At 34.8% G+C, this 16647-nt stretch overlaps 1 protein-coding gene across 1 annotated transcript in view; it reads right to left on the bottom strand.

The window, feature by feature from the left end:
- CABCOCO1 (ciliary associated calcium binding coiled-coil 1) overlaps window positions 1-16647 on the bottom strand; it is a 120493-nt gene that overhangs the window by 24370 nt on the left and 79476 nt on the right. The window lies entirely within an intron of this gene.

Genomic DNA, 16647 nt, shown 5'->3' with positions numbered 1-16647 from the left:
GGGCGGGGGGCCGGATGCACAGCATCCTTGGTTCCTCCCTTTCCCTCACCCTTTACATCCAACGCTTCAGCCACTCCTGCCAGATCTGCTTTGAAATATATTTGGAATCTACTTCTGCCTACCTTTCCTGCCACCACCCTTTCCAAGCCACCCAGACCAGAGCCATCATCTCATTCGTCTCCCTTCTCTGCCTACCCAGTCAGAACCAGGTACAAGGAGAAGCCAGAGCAGGCTCTGTGGAGCCTGAAGCTAAATTATGAAAAAAATCGTGTATACAAGTGAATGTATAGAAATCACACAAGTGAATACACAGAATAATTAAGGAATTAACAACAAATTAGATATATTAAAAAGCTGACAAATTCCACAAGTATCACAGAATTTTAAAATAAGTTAAAAATTGTCAACTGCTTGACCTATATCTAGAATACATTTCACTTTATTTCTTGGGCTTCATACTCCAACCAGCTCTTCATATGACAAACATTTTGTAATATTATTTTCCACTAGAAAGATTATTTAGTCTTTCCTCTAGCTTGGTTAATAGAAATTGTTATTATTATTGATATAGTTTAGAAAAATTTCAGCTTCACAACTCATTATTGGTAATATCATGTGCATTTTAAGATTCATGTCAAATTTCAAAAAACCTGTGGCAAGTTTCCTCCACATATGAACTGTAAGACTTAAGGTTCTTTTCAGGTTCTCTTAGGCAGTGAACAATTTAAAATAATCTTACTCCTTATAAAGATGGCAATTTGTGTCAATGTCTCCACTGTAGAGTAATATTATACATTTGATGTTATCTTCAATGATATTAGTATTTTTTGTAAAAAGGCAAGAAATTAAAATCTTTTTACAACGTGTCCATGTGATTCACTCCTTTTCACTAACTGGACTATCAAGCAATCTAGCCTATTCATTGCTTCTATTTAAAAGAGAAGTAGATAAACTGAACTTCATCAAAATTAAAAACTTTTGTGCTTCTTATTGAATTACTACTTTTGCTATGATCTGAATTTCGGGAGGGGGGTTACAATATACTCACTGGTGTCAGAATAATTTCTATTGATTTAATTTCTCCTCTGCATTGCTCTTATTTCATATTCTACTATACTTTGAATTTTTCTCAGTTCTTTAATAAATCAATTTAAAAATGACAAAAGAAGGTTCTCTGAATATAAGTCCGAATCAGAAGTTGTAATTTCTCAGTTGTTGAATTAAAACATTCCAAAAGTCTGCCGAAATTACAGTTAAAATGATATATTCAAAATTTGTTGAATAAAATGTTTGCATTTCATTTGCACTTGGATTTTTATTCCAAGTCTTCAAAAATATATTTGCGTTCTTAAAATGTCATTTAACTCCTATTACAAGACTTAAATAACTTTTTTTTTTTTTTTTTTTTTGCGGTACGCGGGCCTCTCACTGTTGTGGCCTCTCCCGCTGCGGACCACAGGCTCCGGACACTCAGGCTCAGCAGCCATGGCTCACGGGCCCAGCCGCTCCGCGGCATTTGGGATCACCCCGGACCAGGGCACAAACCCACGTCCCCTGCATCGGCAGGCGGACTCTCAACCACTGAGCCACCAGGGAAGCCCTTAAATAAATTTTTACATAGCTGATGACTATTAGAATTTTCCATAGACTAGCTTCCTCCTCCATACATTTCAAACCTGGTTTCTCCACCACTACTCACACATGTCCAGGACCTGGCCCTAAAGGACACACTCACATCACAATATGACCTTGTATCATGACGTCACAGTGGGTGGTAGAAGCCACACTTGCACTAAGATGGCTAGATAAAGACTATTATGTGAGTTCTCTCTCCCAATTCAATCTACTTTCTAATGTACTTGTCTAGCCATAAATCTCCAAATGTCTGTAGGAAGTTTATATTTTGTCATTCTAGTATCACATTAAATTTAATGTATTTAACACTAAACTCGTCACCACAACCCTTAGTATCACTATGAAAATTGTCTTTTCTAATTATGTCAATGGCACAATTACTGTTTTTTTTTTTTTTGAATTTCATCATGCTTTTAATGCACACTGACAATTTTTTAAATTTGGAAGGCAGGAAAAATTTTTACAACTGAATAATTATTAGTGAACATTTATTTTTATATGAAGGTAATACACAATCATTAAAGATATTAGTTTTAAATCTAAAAGCAGTCATTAAAGGGTTTGTTATGAAACATTTACATTTGTTTAGATTTGGCAGTTATGTCAGAAGAAAATACTTTTATTTGTGGCTTTTGAGAATAAAGCTACATCTTTTAATTTCAAAAACTATCTAAGTATTCTCTCAATAGTGTAAATAACCAAACTTTTATGAGGCACCTCCTTAACTTCTACGAAATTTGTAATCTGTGAAAAAAAACCCAACAAAGACATAAAAAAGAAATACTAACATAAAAAGTTGTAAAATTTTTACAATAAAAAAGGAATATATATGGTATTTTCCCATATACTGGGAAAAAGTAACATATTTGGACAGAGTGAAGCATAAAATAGAGAAATTAGCATCTCACTTCAAAGTAGGAAAAACTTTTGAAAAGTCACCTTGGTAGATTTGTAAAAGGGATTTAAAAAGATGGAGCTGGGATTTCTTGGTGATTCAAGAACTATGTTTTCTTTCATAGCAGTCTGGTGGAACCAAGGTGGGCAAGGTTGGGATACAGTGTCCATTGTTTTCAAAAAGGAAGCTGCTCAACAAATGGAGCTGGGACACATGGACATCCACATGCAAAAGAATTAAGTTAGACCTCTAACACCTCATGCCATACACAAAAATTAACCCAAATGGATCAAAGACCCAAATGTAAGAGTTTTATAAAACTACAGAATTCTTAGAAGAAAACATAGGTATAAAACTTCATGATCTTGATTTAGGCAATGATTTCTTAGATATGACACCAAAAGGACAAGCAACCAAAAGAAAAAAAATAGATAAACTGAACTTCATCAAAATTAAAAACTCTTGTGCCTCAAAGGACACCATCAATGAAGTGAAAAGACAACCCACAGAATGGGAGAAATGATTTGCAAATCATATATCTGATAAAAATCCCATATCTAGGGACCTCCTTGGTGGTCCAGTGGTTAAGACTCCGCACTCCCAATGAAGGGGGCCTGGGTTCGATCCATGGTCAGGGAACTAGATCCCGCATGCTGCCACTAAGAGCCTGCACACCACAACTAAAGATCTTGAACGGGGCAATGAAAATCCCGCGTGCCACAACTAAGATACAGTGCAGCCAAATAAATAAATAAATAGATAAATATTAAAAAAAAAACAACCTGTATCTAGACTATGTAAAGAACATTTACAATTCAACAATAAAAAGGCAAATAGCCCAACTTTTCTAATGGGCAAAAGATGTGAATAATTTCTCCAAAGAAGAGATATATATAGGAGGTATACATCAAAGCACCAAATAAAAATGGGATATTCTAGAACTGCTGGTCAGGGGACTTTGTCACTCTTTTCACTAAAGGGTTAGATTTTCAGCAGCCAAAGGCAGCCATTCCAAAGTGAATGTGATAGAACATAAAGAGGTGAACTGAGATGATTCACTTTGCAGTTTGAACAGTAGTGTTTCACAGGAAGGGAAAAAGGATCAACCTTGTATTTTTCTGACCACATAAAGGCTTCTTCTCTTTGTAATAAAGTAGAAAAGCTCTCTTCCAAAAAGAATATACAACTGGCTAATAAGCACATGAAGAAAAGATGCTCAACATCATTAGCCATCAAGCAAATGCAAATCAAAACCACAATGAGATTCACTTCATACCTACTAGGATGGCTATAATAAAAAATACAGACAATAACAAGTGTTGGTTAGGATGTGGAACCTAACCAACCAATGGAACCCTCATGCAATGCTGGTAGGAATGTACAGTTGACCTTTGAACAAGACAGGGGTAATGGGCACTGACACTTCATGCAGTCAAAAATTCACATATAATTTACAGTTGGCCCTCCATATCGGCACAATTACCTTTATATTCTTTTGTTCAAATCTGTACAAGTTTTGATTCATCTTAACTTCTTAGTTTTTCATATCCAAATTTTCATCAACTTCTATGTTAAATTTTCTTTATAGTATTTCTTACATATGTCCATTCCTTTCCACTTCCATTGCTATATCCTAGTCCTATTTTTTTTAACATTTCTCAATTTCCTACTTTAGCTTTCTGTTCCCCAATCACTTTTCATTTCGCGATGTTGTGTATAACATTGGCAAGTTACTCTGCTCAAAATACTGCTTTTATCAATTGCTTTTTATAACATTTATATCATAGTTCTTACCAAAGATGGAATAAAGAAAGAGTTCAAATTTCTGAAAAATTAAAGTTACTTTTATATCTATCAAATATTAATTTGGATGAATTGAGTGGAAAGCCATTCTGAATTTGACAGCTCTCTGATTTATAGCGTATTTTCTAAATAGAACTTTACTTCCAAGTCATAGCAGTTCTCAGCCTCTCAACCAGGATTTCCAGAGAATTTAGCCCTCATGCCCAAGGCATCTACTGTTTATAATGAATTAACTTCTCTCCTGTGCATCTAGACTCCTACTAGCTATGTACCATCCTTGAGAAAATTAATAATCATTTAAATAATTTTCTGTAGGACTTTGTTCTCTGTTCTCTTGCAGAACCCCTGTTAAAAAGACTGCTACATTAACTGAAATAAACTGTTAATAAAATGTTACAAGTAGAGATTCTGGATCTACCTTAATAACTTAGGAAAAAAGCCACTTCATTTATAATTAGCAATGTCCATTTGCATATAAACAGTAAATGCTGCCAAATTCAAACCCTGTCCTACTTAAGAGAACAGAGGCTGTTTATAAACAGCCTCCATGTAATATTGTCTACATTATGTGTCTTTGTTCTTTTATAGACTAAAGTTTTACTATTAGTGCAGACCAGGTTGATGTGTCTGAAATTCTAAATTATTTGGGTTTGAATTAATGAGGCTTTTAACTGAATATAATCTGCAAGAAGTTTTAAACTGCTACAAATACTGTCCAATATAATTGTTAGGTAATATAATGTATACTCCAAAAATCTTCACGTTAGAATTATATGAAAAATACAAATATTTTGAAAAGAGAAACTATAAAAAACATTTTGATTCTGGAGCTATCATTAAAAATGTTTTAAATCTAATTTAATTTAATTTAATTTTCAAAATGAGAAGTGGATAATATTTGTTTGTTAACACTGTAAAGTAGTGACATTGGTGTACTGGGATAGCATTTAGCTGTTAATGTGACAGAAAACCCAAAATTCAGCACCTTTAACAAGATAGTATTTTATCTTGTCTTCTCATAAAAGTCCAGAAGTAAGCAAAAGAAAGCTGCTACTTTGACTCTGCTTTGTATGAAGTCTTTTGGGGTCTGGGCTCTTTCTAGCTTGTTGCTCCTCTATGCTGGCCTCCACTCCTGAGATTACCTCATGGTCCAAAATGGTTGCCCCATGTGAAGCCATCCCTTTCATATTCTACCCAGAAAAATAGGAGTAGGACAAAAAAGAAGGGTACACTCCTTCCTCTTAAGGACAATTCCGTTAAGATCCACACTTTACTTCTTCTTACATCTCATCAGCCAAAACTCTTGTGGCCAAGTTTACTTACACATTTACTGGAAAGGAGGCTGGGAAATGAAGTCTATCCTAGTCAACTATGTGCCCAGCTAAAAATCTTCTGTTAAGGGAAAAAGGGAAGAATGGATGTTGGGAGACAATTCAGAGACTCTACCATATATACTAAATTCTTATCTCTTTGCAGGGAGGAGAGGGTAGAATCTATGCCAGCAAATTACACCCAGCTGGGCAGACAAAGTTTAATCAGCTGTTTTTCAACCATGCTTGTACATCAAAATCACCATGGAACTTTTAAGAACTAGAGATGCCAAGTCCTATCTAGACTTACTTGAACTAGAATTATGGCGGGGGGTAGGTGGTGGATCAAAAGTTAATTTTTAAAAGCACTATAGGTAATTCAGGTACACGGTCAGGTTTGGATAGGGTTCCCTTGGTGGGCTATCTGAACCACATTATTTCAGAACTAAGAGAAGGGACTATAGGAAAGATTGACTCAGAACTGTTAGCATCTCCTCACATATTCCTTTCATCCATCATTTATCTGACTTCGTTACCTATTCTTGTCTTCCTTGACTTTCACCAAGACTTCAGAGCAGTTTTGCCACAGCTCACATGGTAGAGAGGGGAACAGGAATTTATGACTTAAAAAAAAAGTTTCCTGCAAGGAACTTAGGTGACAGACAATGACAACATTCACAGCTATGAAATGAATTACTTGAAGGCAAGGCCTTCATCTTTTTCAGGAGGACCTCCAGGGCCTACGCCATGGTGGGAGCTCCAGAAATGTTGTTGCTTGTTAGTGGAACTCCCTATATTTCTGACCTTGGAAAATCACATTCTTCTCCTGGATTCTCTTTAGGACATAGAAGAATGCTCACCAGAGAAGGACGCTCAGTACTAACATGCTTCAACTAAAAATTTAAGGTTACTTTTAGGGTTAGGTTGAGATTCTTAAGTATGGTTCGAATCTCACCTGGTCTCACTAATGAAACTATTTTTACTAAAGGAAACAAATGCCATCCTCCACTCTGATCCACGTTATCTCATCTTATTTTTGTTTTTATTTTAAGATTTTGTCCAACACTTCTAGTTTGCTTACTCATAATCTCTTTGATCATGGCTATTGCTTCAGAAAGAGCTCCCCTTACTTCTCTAGTTATGAATGTTGCCAGTTGCCTGATAGTCTGTAATTACAGATGTTTAAACTTTGAAAAACCAGTGTTTTCCCCTTTCCACTTGCAGGAAACAGATTTAAAGAGATTTATGTAAGGAGACAAAAATCCATTGCATTTGTTGTTGACATAAAATGCTGCAGATAGCTTTCTGGCTTTTGTCTCAACTCCTTTTAGTGTTTTATTTTTTTTCTCTCCTACTTCTTCAGAAAAGTTTTAATTAGGTTCTAGTGGTTCTTAACACCTGTTTAATTTCCCATTAAAGAAGTAAGGTGTGTTTTGAGTAGTGAGTAGGCATTAGCAAATGAAAAAGGTTGGGTAGTAAAGCAGTAGGCCACCAGAGGGAAGGACTAAATATCAATACAACAGGGACTACGGGACACCTAAGTCCACTGATCTGACATATGTCAGATGTGACATTAATTTACCCTCAGAAAAAAGTTTAAATCTTAAACTGGGAAAAAAAAAAGCTTGAGTTAAAAAAAAAGTCACCTCTTGCACAGTTTTTTGGTATATATAAACAAGTGTACATTCTAAACTTCTATTGTCAATTTTTCTGTTGCAATTTTAAAATATTATAGTCTTTATGCTTCTAACAATGAAACTTTTTCATGACATAAATCTGAGAATGTATTAGCTGAAAAATTTATCTTTCTAGTTAAGGATATGATTATTCTCTTTCCCCTTTATTATTTAATTATTTAAGGAAAAATCAAGGAAAGAGATCCATTTCAATAAAATAATGAAGAAATATAGATTAAAAAGCTGCCATTCCTCAATTTGTAGTTTGAACTGCAAATCTTTTGAACTGTGAATGCTTTTATATTTTAAAAGTAATTTAACATCTAGTTACAAGTGAAAAAAAATGACCAAACTATATCAAACTTCAGTAATTTGAATGCAAAAATTTTGTCACTTATTTTGAAAATCATTCTCACCAGCACAAAAATAAAGTTTTAATGAAACCTCCACAGGAGGGCACTATAGTGTGACTCTGGTATAAATTGTAACTACAGCAACCCATCCTATCATTATCTGACCCTTGATTAAACACCTAAAATAGTGAGTCCTTCTCCTGAACTAGAAAATTCTAGTTTTCAAAACTCAAGATAGGTAGATTTCACATGTGGCAAATTTTTTTCTTGGTTAAAGAAAAAAAGAGTATAGGTAATTTAATCTTTCTTTTGTGGCATACATTCAACATAAAATCTTATCATAAAATACAGCAAAATTGGTAAGATGCATGGTCTGGATGTACCTAAATCTAGAGAGGTTAAAATTATATTATATTGTAACAACAGGAATATTTTAGAACTATCAGGCTAAGCAATCAAAACCAAAAGACACTACAACAGATAAATGCATTTACTACTTATTAGTGGTATGTATTTATAAATAGTATATGTAAATGATATATAAAATTGGTGTTACTTAAAAATGGTATACATTGCTTATAATGGTATGTCTAGCTAACTAGACAGTAGATAGGTAAATCAATCTTAGCCAATGTAGAAATAGAATCAAAACATAAATACCAAAGCATTTCCAAACTGGTTCACCTCATCCCAGTAAGGATCTGAAAACGTTCGCTGTAATGATAAAGATGGAGATTTGGTCCAAATTAAGATTTTTAAAATGCCTCTGGTCCTAAATTTCAATTTCACTAGTGTATTTTCAAGTTGTTCTCCAGGAGATAACAATACCCTGATATTTTACTAGAGTTAAATCAATATAAAAGTAATTGTAATCTTGACAATTGCCAAGTGTCTTTGTGGGCCTTGCCTTATTATTCTGAGGACTAACAGAATGCTGTACAAGTCCAAGAAAGCTTTATTGAATAGAAAGTTTCATTAACTTTAAAGAACAACAAGAGCAGTGGTTATAGATGTATTTCTATAACTTTACATAACAAATCTGTTTCCATTAAAGAAATTACTTGTTTCATTATAGTTCTGCCAAAAAATGGCATTTAGATAAATCCTAATAATGAAGGGAAAGACTGGTAGAAAGCTGCAGTGATGAAAATCCCTGTATCAACGGGCTTAACTTTTGGGTGGTACATGTCCCTCTTTATAGTCTAATACTGAGAGCTGCAATGTTCTGGGAATTTATAAATTGTTGAAGTGATGTAACCACAGTACGAGTCTTGACAGTTTTCTGAATCTGCATTCTATATTAGAAATGGATGGATGGCATCATATTTTCATACAAATGCAAAGCACTTACTTAAAACAGAGGAGTTCGCCAAACTTTTTATGGTTCACACCTGGGTTGAATAATTAAATTTGTTGGTAATTAAAATGCTAGTTCATCACTCCCCTGGGGACTCAAGACAGACTGTTTTAATTTAAATATCTTTTCTTCTAGCTCATACTTACAGATTCTTTAGCCAATAAAGAATTCAGACAGTAGATTTAAAAGTAATAAAAAATTCAGAAAGTAGGGCTTGGATAATCGGTTTGCACATAATAAAAATTACTTTTATATATTACTCTTAAGTAAAATTGGCCAATTATATAGTCAGATACTTAAATATTAGAATCATATAAGATCAAGGTTTTCCTTTGCTTTTTAAATCTGGAATCTAGCTAACCAGAACACAACTTACTGGATTTTTTGTTTTTTTGAAACTTCCATTTAAAATTTACTTCCAGCTTTACTGAGGTATACTTTTAAATACCCAAAATTGCATATATTTAATGAATACATTTTGATGAATTTGGACATAGGCAAACACTTGTTATACCATCACTACAATCGAGGTAATAAACATATCCATCACCTCCAAAAGATTTCTTGTGTTTCCCTTGCTTCTTTTATTTATTTATTTATTTTTGTGGTAGCAACATTTAGCATGAGCTATCCTCTTAACAAGTTTTAAGTGTACAATACCATACTGCTAACTACAGGCACTACGTTGCACAGCAGATCTCCAGAATTTACTCATTTGCACACCTGAAACATACCCATTGAACAACTCCCCACCTACCTCTCCCTTCATCCCTGGCAACTACCATTCTGTTCTCTCTCTGAGTCTGACTATTTTATATACCTTATAAAGTGGAATCATTCAGTATTTGTCCTTCTGTGACTGGCTTATTTCACTTAGCATAATGTCCTCCAGCTCCATCCATATGTTGTTGCAAATGGTAAGATTTCCTTCTTTTTAAAGGCTGAATAATATTCCATTATATGTCTATACCACATTCCCTTTACCCATTCATTTGTTGATGTACATTTGGGTGGTTTCCATACATTGGCTATTGTGAATAATGTTACAATAAATACGGGAGTGCAGATATCTCATTGAAATCCTGATTTCAGTTTTTTTGGCTATAGAATCAGAAGTGGGATTCCTGGGTCATATGGTAGTTCTATTTAAAAATTTTTGGAGGAACGTCCTTATTATCTGCTAAAGTGGCTGTGCTGTTTAACATTCCCACCAGCAGTATATAAAAGTTTCAATTTCTTCACATAAATAAATCTTATTATTAAATTTTTAATAATGACCTTCCTAACAGGTGTGAGGTGACAGCTCAATGTGGTTTTGGTTTGCATTTCTCTGATGATTAGTGATGTTGAGCATCTTTCATATACCTGCTGTCCATTTGTATGTCTTCTTTGGAGAAATATCTGTTCAAGTTCCTTGCCCGCTTTTAAATCAGGTTGCCTTTTTTTTTCTATTTATAGGAGTTTCTTATATTGTAATTAACCCTTTATCAGATATATGATTTGTAAATATTTCCTCCCATTCCATAGGTTGCCTTTTCACTCTGTTTTGTTTCCTTTGCTGTGCAGAAGCTTTTCAGTGTGATGTAGTCCCACTTGTCTATTTTTGCTTTTTTGTCTGTGCTTTTGGCATCATAGCCATGAAGTCACTGCCAGGATGAATATCATTTCCCCTATGTTTTCTTCTAAGACTTTTACAGTTTCAGGTATTACATTTAGTCTTTAATACACTTTGAGTTGATTTTTCTGTATGGTATAAGATAGGGGTCCAATTTTACCCATTTGCTTGTAAATATCCAGTTTTCCCAACACCATTTGTTGACACTATCCATTCTCAATTGTGTATTCTTGGCACCCTTGTTGAAGATCGGTTGCCCAAAAATGTGTGGGATTGTTTCAGTTGTAGTCAAATGACTTTACGTTAGTAACTTGAAAAAATGCAACTTCTGGGGTCTATGTTAGGGATGGGCCAAGTTTCTATTGACTTTTCCACTTCTTTCTCTTTCTCCTCCCTCCCTCCTCTTCATCTTTCCTCACTTTCTTTTTCATTTTTTATTTTTACCAAAGTCAGGAAGAGGTACTAATAAGATTTTTTCACAAAATCTAATGTCAAAAAGAAAAAAAAAGCAAATTTTGGTTAACCAGAATGCTTCATTTCTTAAGTACTAATCAAAATTTTCCTGCAAAAATCAATTTAATTTCCAACTTTATTATGGACATTTATTTTATTTTACTTTGTTTTTTATGTTGGGGGTAGGAGTTTATTAATTTACTTATTTATTTTTGCTGTGTGGGGTCTTCGTTTCTGTGCGAGGGCTTTCTCTAGTTGCGGCGAGCGGGGGCCACTCTTCATCGCGGTGCGCGGGCCTCTCACTGTCGTGGCCTCTCTTGTTGAGGAGCACAGGCTCCAGACGCGCAGGCTCAGTAATTGTGGCTCATGGGCCCAGTTGCTCCATGGCATATGGGGTCTTCCTGAACCAGGACTCGAACCTGTGTCCCCTGCATTAGCAGGCAGATTCTCAACCACTGCACCACCAGGGAAGCCCTAATTTCCAACTTTGACTCCAACAAAAATCAGTATTTTGAGGGTGACTGATGTTTCTATCTTAAAACAAGAAAAATCAGAAGGGGAAATAAGACATTAGGTGAGTACTAGAAACCTCCACAATACAACAGGGAAAAGAGGAAGATAATGAGAAATTTGTAACCCTGGATTTTATATGGGTTTCATCCTTAAGTGAATGAAATGACACACTGTGCTTCCTTGTGCAGAATTATGTAACAAAATCCAAAGGGAGCCAGAACATGTGGAAGCAGATTCTCCTAATGGCTCACATCAACATTCTCAGTGTTTCCATGATTCAGACATTAAGATTTTTAAAATATTACATAGAATTTTGATCAAAATTGCTTTTTGTTTTACTTTATTTTTGAAATAACTTCTAATTTTCACATAAATTATAAAAATAATCCATAGAGTTCCTGCAGAACCACTGATAAAACCATCTGATTAAGCTGCAGACCAATGCTGCATTTCTTATCAGACTTCAATATGCTTTTAGGCACAATGACACTTTCCTATACAGCCAAAGAACAGCTATTAAAATTAACTTTGATCTAATATTGCCATATAATCCCCAGACTGCAATAGAGTTTTGCCAGTTATCCTAATAATGTCATTTGTAGGTCCAGGATCCAATCCAGAAGCATGTTTTGTATTTAAGTGTTTCTTTAGTCTCTTGCTGTTTATAATAGAGTTCCTCAGTCTTTCCTTATTTTTCTTGAACTTGACATTTTTGAAGAGCCTAGAACAGTAACTTTTAAGAATATTTTTCTTTTTCTTTTAAAATTTTATTTATTTAATTTTGGCTGCGTTGGGTCTCCGGTGCTGCGCGTGGGTTTTCTCTAGTTGTGGCGAGCGGGGGCTGCTTTTCGTTGCGGGGTGTGGTCTTCTCATTGTGGTAGCTTCTCTTGTTGGGGAGCACGGGCTCTAGGCACACAGGCTTCAGTAGTTGTAGCATGTGGGCTCAGTAGTTGTGGCTCGCGGGCTCTAGAGCACAGGCTCAGTAGTTGTGGCGCATGTGCTTAGCTGCTCTGAGGCATGTGGAATCTTCCTGGACCAGGGCTCGAACCCGTGTCTCCTGCATTGGCAGGTGGATCCTTAACCACTGCGCTACCGCGGAAGCCCCAAGAATATTTTTCTGATGTTCCTCATGATTTATGCATTTTTGACAGGAGTGCACCAGAACTGATGTTATATCCTTCTCATTACAGCATATCAGGAGGCAACAATGTTAATTTGCATTCTTTTAACATTAATGTTTATTATTTGGATGAGATAGTATCAGTTAAATTTCTCTGCTTTGAAGTTAATTATTCAGCATGTTGTGCTTATTTAATAAACAATTAGTAACAATTTTTATGGGAAGATACACTGAGACTCTACAAAGATTCAGTTCCTTATCAAACTTACACCTTCAGTTTCAGCATTCTTTGTTCACTCACACCTAAATCAATTATTATTACTGTGATGATAGCTACCAAATAGTAATATTCTAATTTCATTATTCCTTTTGATTTATGAGTTGTCATTCCACTGATATGTCCTATTTCCCCTCATACATCTATTTTAAAAATTCATGCATTTATGACAGTAATGCTTCATGGATATGTATTTTACTCAAATAGTTACAGCCCATAACTATCATGGTTATTTTGATGTTCAAATTAGCTAGCAGACCATTCATTACTATCATAATTTATTTTTATGTTTTATTTTTAGCAGGTGACCCTTCAAGCTTGATCCTGTGTCCTTTGGACAAGGTCCCATCACTCACTGTATACTTCTTTGCTTTCTAGCACAATGACACGTCCCAGAAACACCGAATTTTTTCCTTCCCCATACCCAAGTCAGACGTTTCTCTGTGGAGCCTAGTTTCTTCTGTTGGGCAAAATGGTATTTAGAAACCAAGAGCTGATTGCTTACTGTGCTCGTTGTCACTAAGGTATCACTGCTCTGGGTCCTCTCAGCAGACAACATTAGAAAAAAAAATTACATTACATTACACTATATTATTCTATATCTGTCTATCTATCTATCTAGCTATCCATCCATCTACCTATCCTAAAACCCATTAGTTCACACTGATAACTCCAACACCATGTGGCTTATTGTAGTCTTCCCCCTTTCTACTTATATACCTTCCTCTCCTATAGTGACAAAGCCCATTGTTCTTGATATATTTACTTATATTCCCCATGTCTTCCCCCACATGTAACCAATTTTCAAAGCTGTGTCAGTCAAAAATTCAACCCTAGATATATGCTGCCCTCCCTCTCTCCTCTTGCTCCCAGCCAGGCCCTAAGAAGGGGAATGGGAAGTGGCTGAAGAATAAGGAAGGAGGAAGTTAACAGTCTTGGCTCTTGGCTCAGTCCTCTATACTGAACTGAAACCTAGACCCTGGATAGACACACTATCTCTCCAGTCCTCTGCTGGGTGTGCTGGCCGAAGGTTAGCTTTGTCAAAAACTTCTGAAAATCCAAATTCTGAAGTTATCTTTTGGAGTCTATTCTATATTAATTGAAACTATCAGGTTAGCTATATAAGCATATAGAAGAAACTAATATTGTTGTACTCCCTTTATATTCTATAAAATTAATAAAAATATTATAGATTATTCTTTCATTTTAATTGACAAGGGGATATCTAATAAATTCACTTATGAGGGTAGCCTTTTTTTTTTGCCCAGAAATCTGCAATCACCTGGTGACATTAAGTGCTGCTTTGTAAATGCTGACAGGCCAATTGATACACTGGCAGATCCATCTCCTACTTCCATATTTCAAGAAAGATATTTTTATTACCAAACATTTGAGAACTGATATGCCAATTGTTAAAGGTCTTGTAATATAAACATGAGTAAGAGCTAAGTTTGTGTGTTTAAAACAACAAAAATAGAAAGAAAAACTTCAGCAACACATTACAAGACTTCCAGAGCTGAAAGGATCTAAAGAAACCAGAAAAACACAATACCCATATCTTCAGATGCATTCAAAAGCATGTTGAAACAAAGGAAGGTTGAAAAATGGTTTTAGGCCTATGACATTACAGTCTAAAAACACTGAGTGTGTGTGACCCACAGATTTTAAGGCTCTAGAAATAAAATTTAAGACCAATTCTGTAACAGATGCTAATGTAAATGATGCTTACAGGCATTGATAAAACACTCTGCCTTCCTTCGACTAACATATTCCATAATTATGCTGTGATTTAAATAGTTTATATATAGAGAGATGAATGTGGAACAGGAGAAAAGTATTCATACATTAGCATTCAGAGTAAGTAATTCAAACATCTAATTGTTCCAGCTCAAGGAATATTTAAAAATATTACCAGTTAGGTGTTCAAAATTATTTTGGTTTATTTTTTATTGAGTCATGCTGATCATTTACAAAATTAGAAAATGTTCTTGATCATCATAGATGCACATTAGAGAAAATACAGAAAAGGAACAGAATGACACACAATTATCAGGAAAACATTTCTGCTTTTCTTTCATCCAAGATATACTCAAAAATCATTTTTTTAAAAAACTGAGCTTGTGCTATTTGAAGTTATGGATGAAAACAGACATTTCAATTTTTTTTTTTTTTTTTTGCTGGAGAGAAATGCTGTGTGTAAGATGTTTGATTGTACATTCTTTGAACTCTAGAGCTCTTTTAGGTGCATTTTAATTAACTTGAAACAGTTTAAATCTCTTTCTTCAATATTCTGAGAACACGAATGAAAATCATAACTGTTGTAAAAATTATTCTTGAGATTTATGCAATGGCCAATTTATACATCTTTCCCTTTTTAACTAGTGTAGAAACAAACCAAAATGGAGTCACTTATGTCAAGGACAAAATGGACTCAGTCAACACAGGCGCAAAAATGAATCTTAACCTAACCTCACAGCTCTTCTTAGAAATTAGCAGAGGACACTAGCCTATACCCAAATACCAAGTCTGTTCATGCCATCTCTGGATTTTCTTGTTTCCTAACTCAGCTACCCTGATCCAAATAAGAAGACCACTAGGCAACAAATCAGCTGAAAATGCCAAATAACTTATGTATTTTTCCCATAAAAATTCCTTAGTCTGTGAGCAACTCAGAACTCATTGTTCCTGTGGCCTTGAGTTTCCTGGCTTGCAGGTTGAACACCCTGCAATAAACTCATCTTTCTGCTTTGTTTTATTCAGCATGCAGAGTTTGGTTTTTGAAACCAGAATGATTTGAAAATTTAGGATCTTTGAAAATTCCAGTTTTATCAGTATTGGTATAAATATTATGGTTTTAAAAAAACAGTTGCATAAGTCCAACTGGTTCAACTGAATAAATGTTTGCTGAGTACTTCCCTATGTTAATAACTGTAGGAAAGTCAGTTAAATAAGTAAATGTCCTAACTTCATGGAGTGTATAATCTAACAGAAGGTAGTAACTTAAAAATCTAATTTTAATTTATACAAGTGTCATAATGTGATGTGAGAGTTTAAAGGAAGTCATCCAATTCTGGGCAATCATATATGATTTCGTGAATAACAGTATTTTCTAAATATTCTAAGTAACATGGTCCCTGTCATAGTAATTTCCTCACCAATGAAAATGATTTTACTGCTTTTTGACCATAAAAATAAACAGAATCATCTTAAAAGAGATCAAGCAATATGAAATAGTAAAAATATTTTTAGAAAACTAAAATCACCAAAATCCCATAAACTATTAATATTTAGATAAACATTTTCCCAGATATTTTTCTATGTAATCAAATACGTACATAAAATAAAGCCATATCTTTTATATTGCTACATTTAATATTATACATGTGTATTCTATTTATTTTAAGAAACAGGATGATATGATATAGATATTTTGTCATCTTTCCTTGTCAATCTCATGTGAAAATTCATGAGCTCACCTTTTTTAATGGGTATGTAGTCTTAAATTGGATGGATGTGGCTTCCCTGGTGGTGCAGTGGTTGAAAGTCCACCTGCAGATGCAGGGGACATGGGTTCGTGCCCCGGTCCGGGAAGATCCCACATACCACGGAGCAGCTGGGCCCGTGAGCCATGGCCACTGAG

The sequence above is a fragment of the Lipotes vexillifer genome, unplaced genomic scaffold, assembly GCF_000442215.2.
Source record: "Lipotes vexillifer unplaced genomic scaffold, Lipotes_vexillifer_v1.1 scaffold331, whole genome shotgun sequence".
Lineage (NCBI taxonomy): Eukaryota > Metazoa > Chordata > Mammalia > Artiodactyla > Lipotidae > Lipotes > Lipotes vexillifer.
Note: the sequence above shows the minus strand (reverse complement) of the source record. Positions and strands in the feature narration are given on the sequence as shown.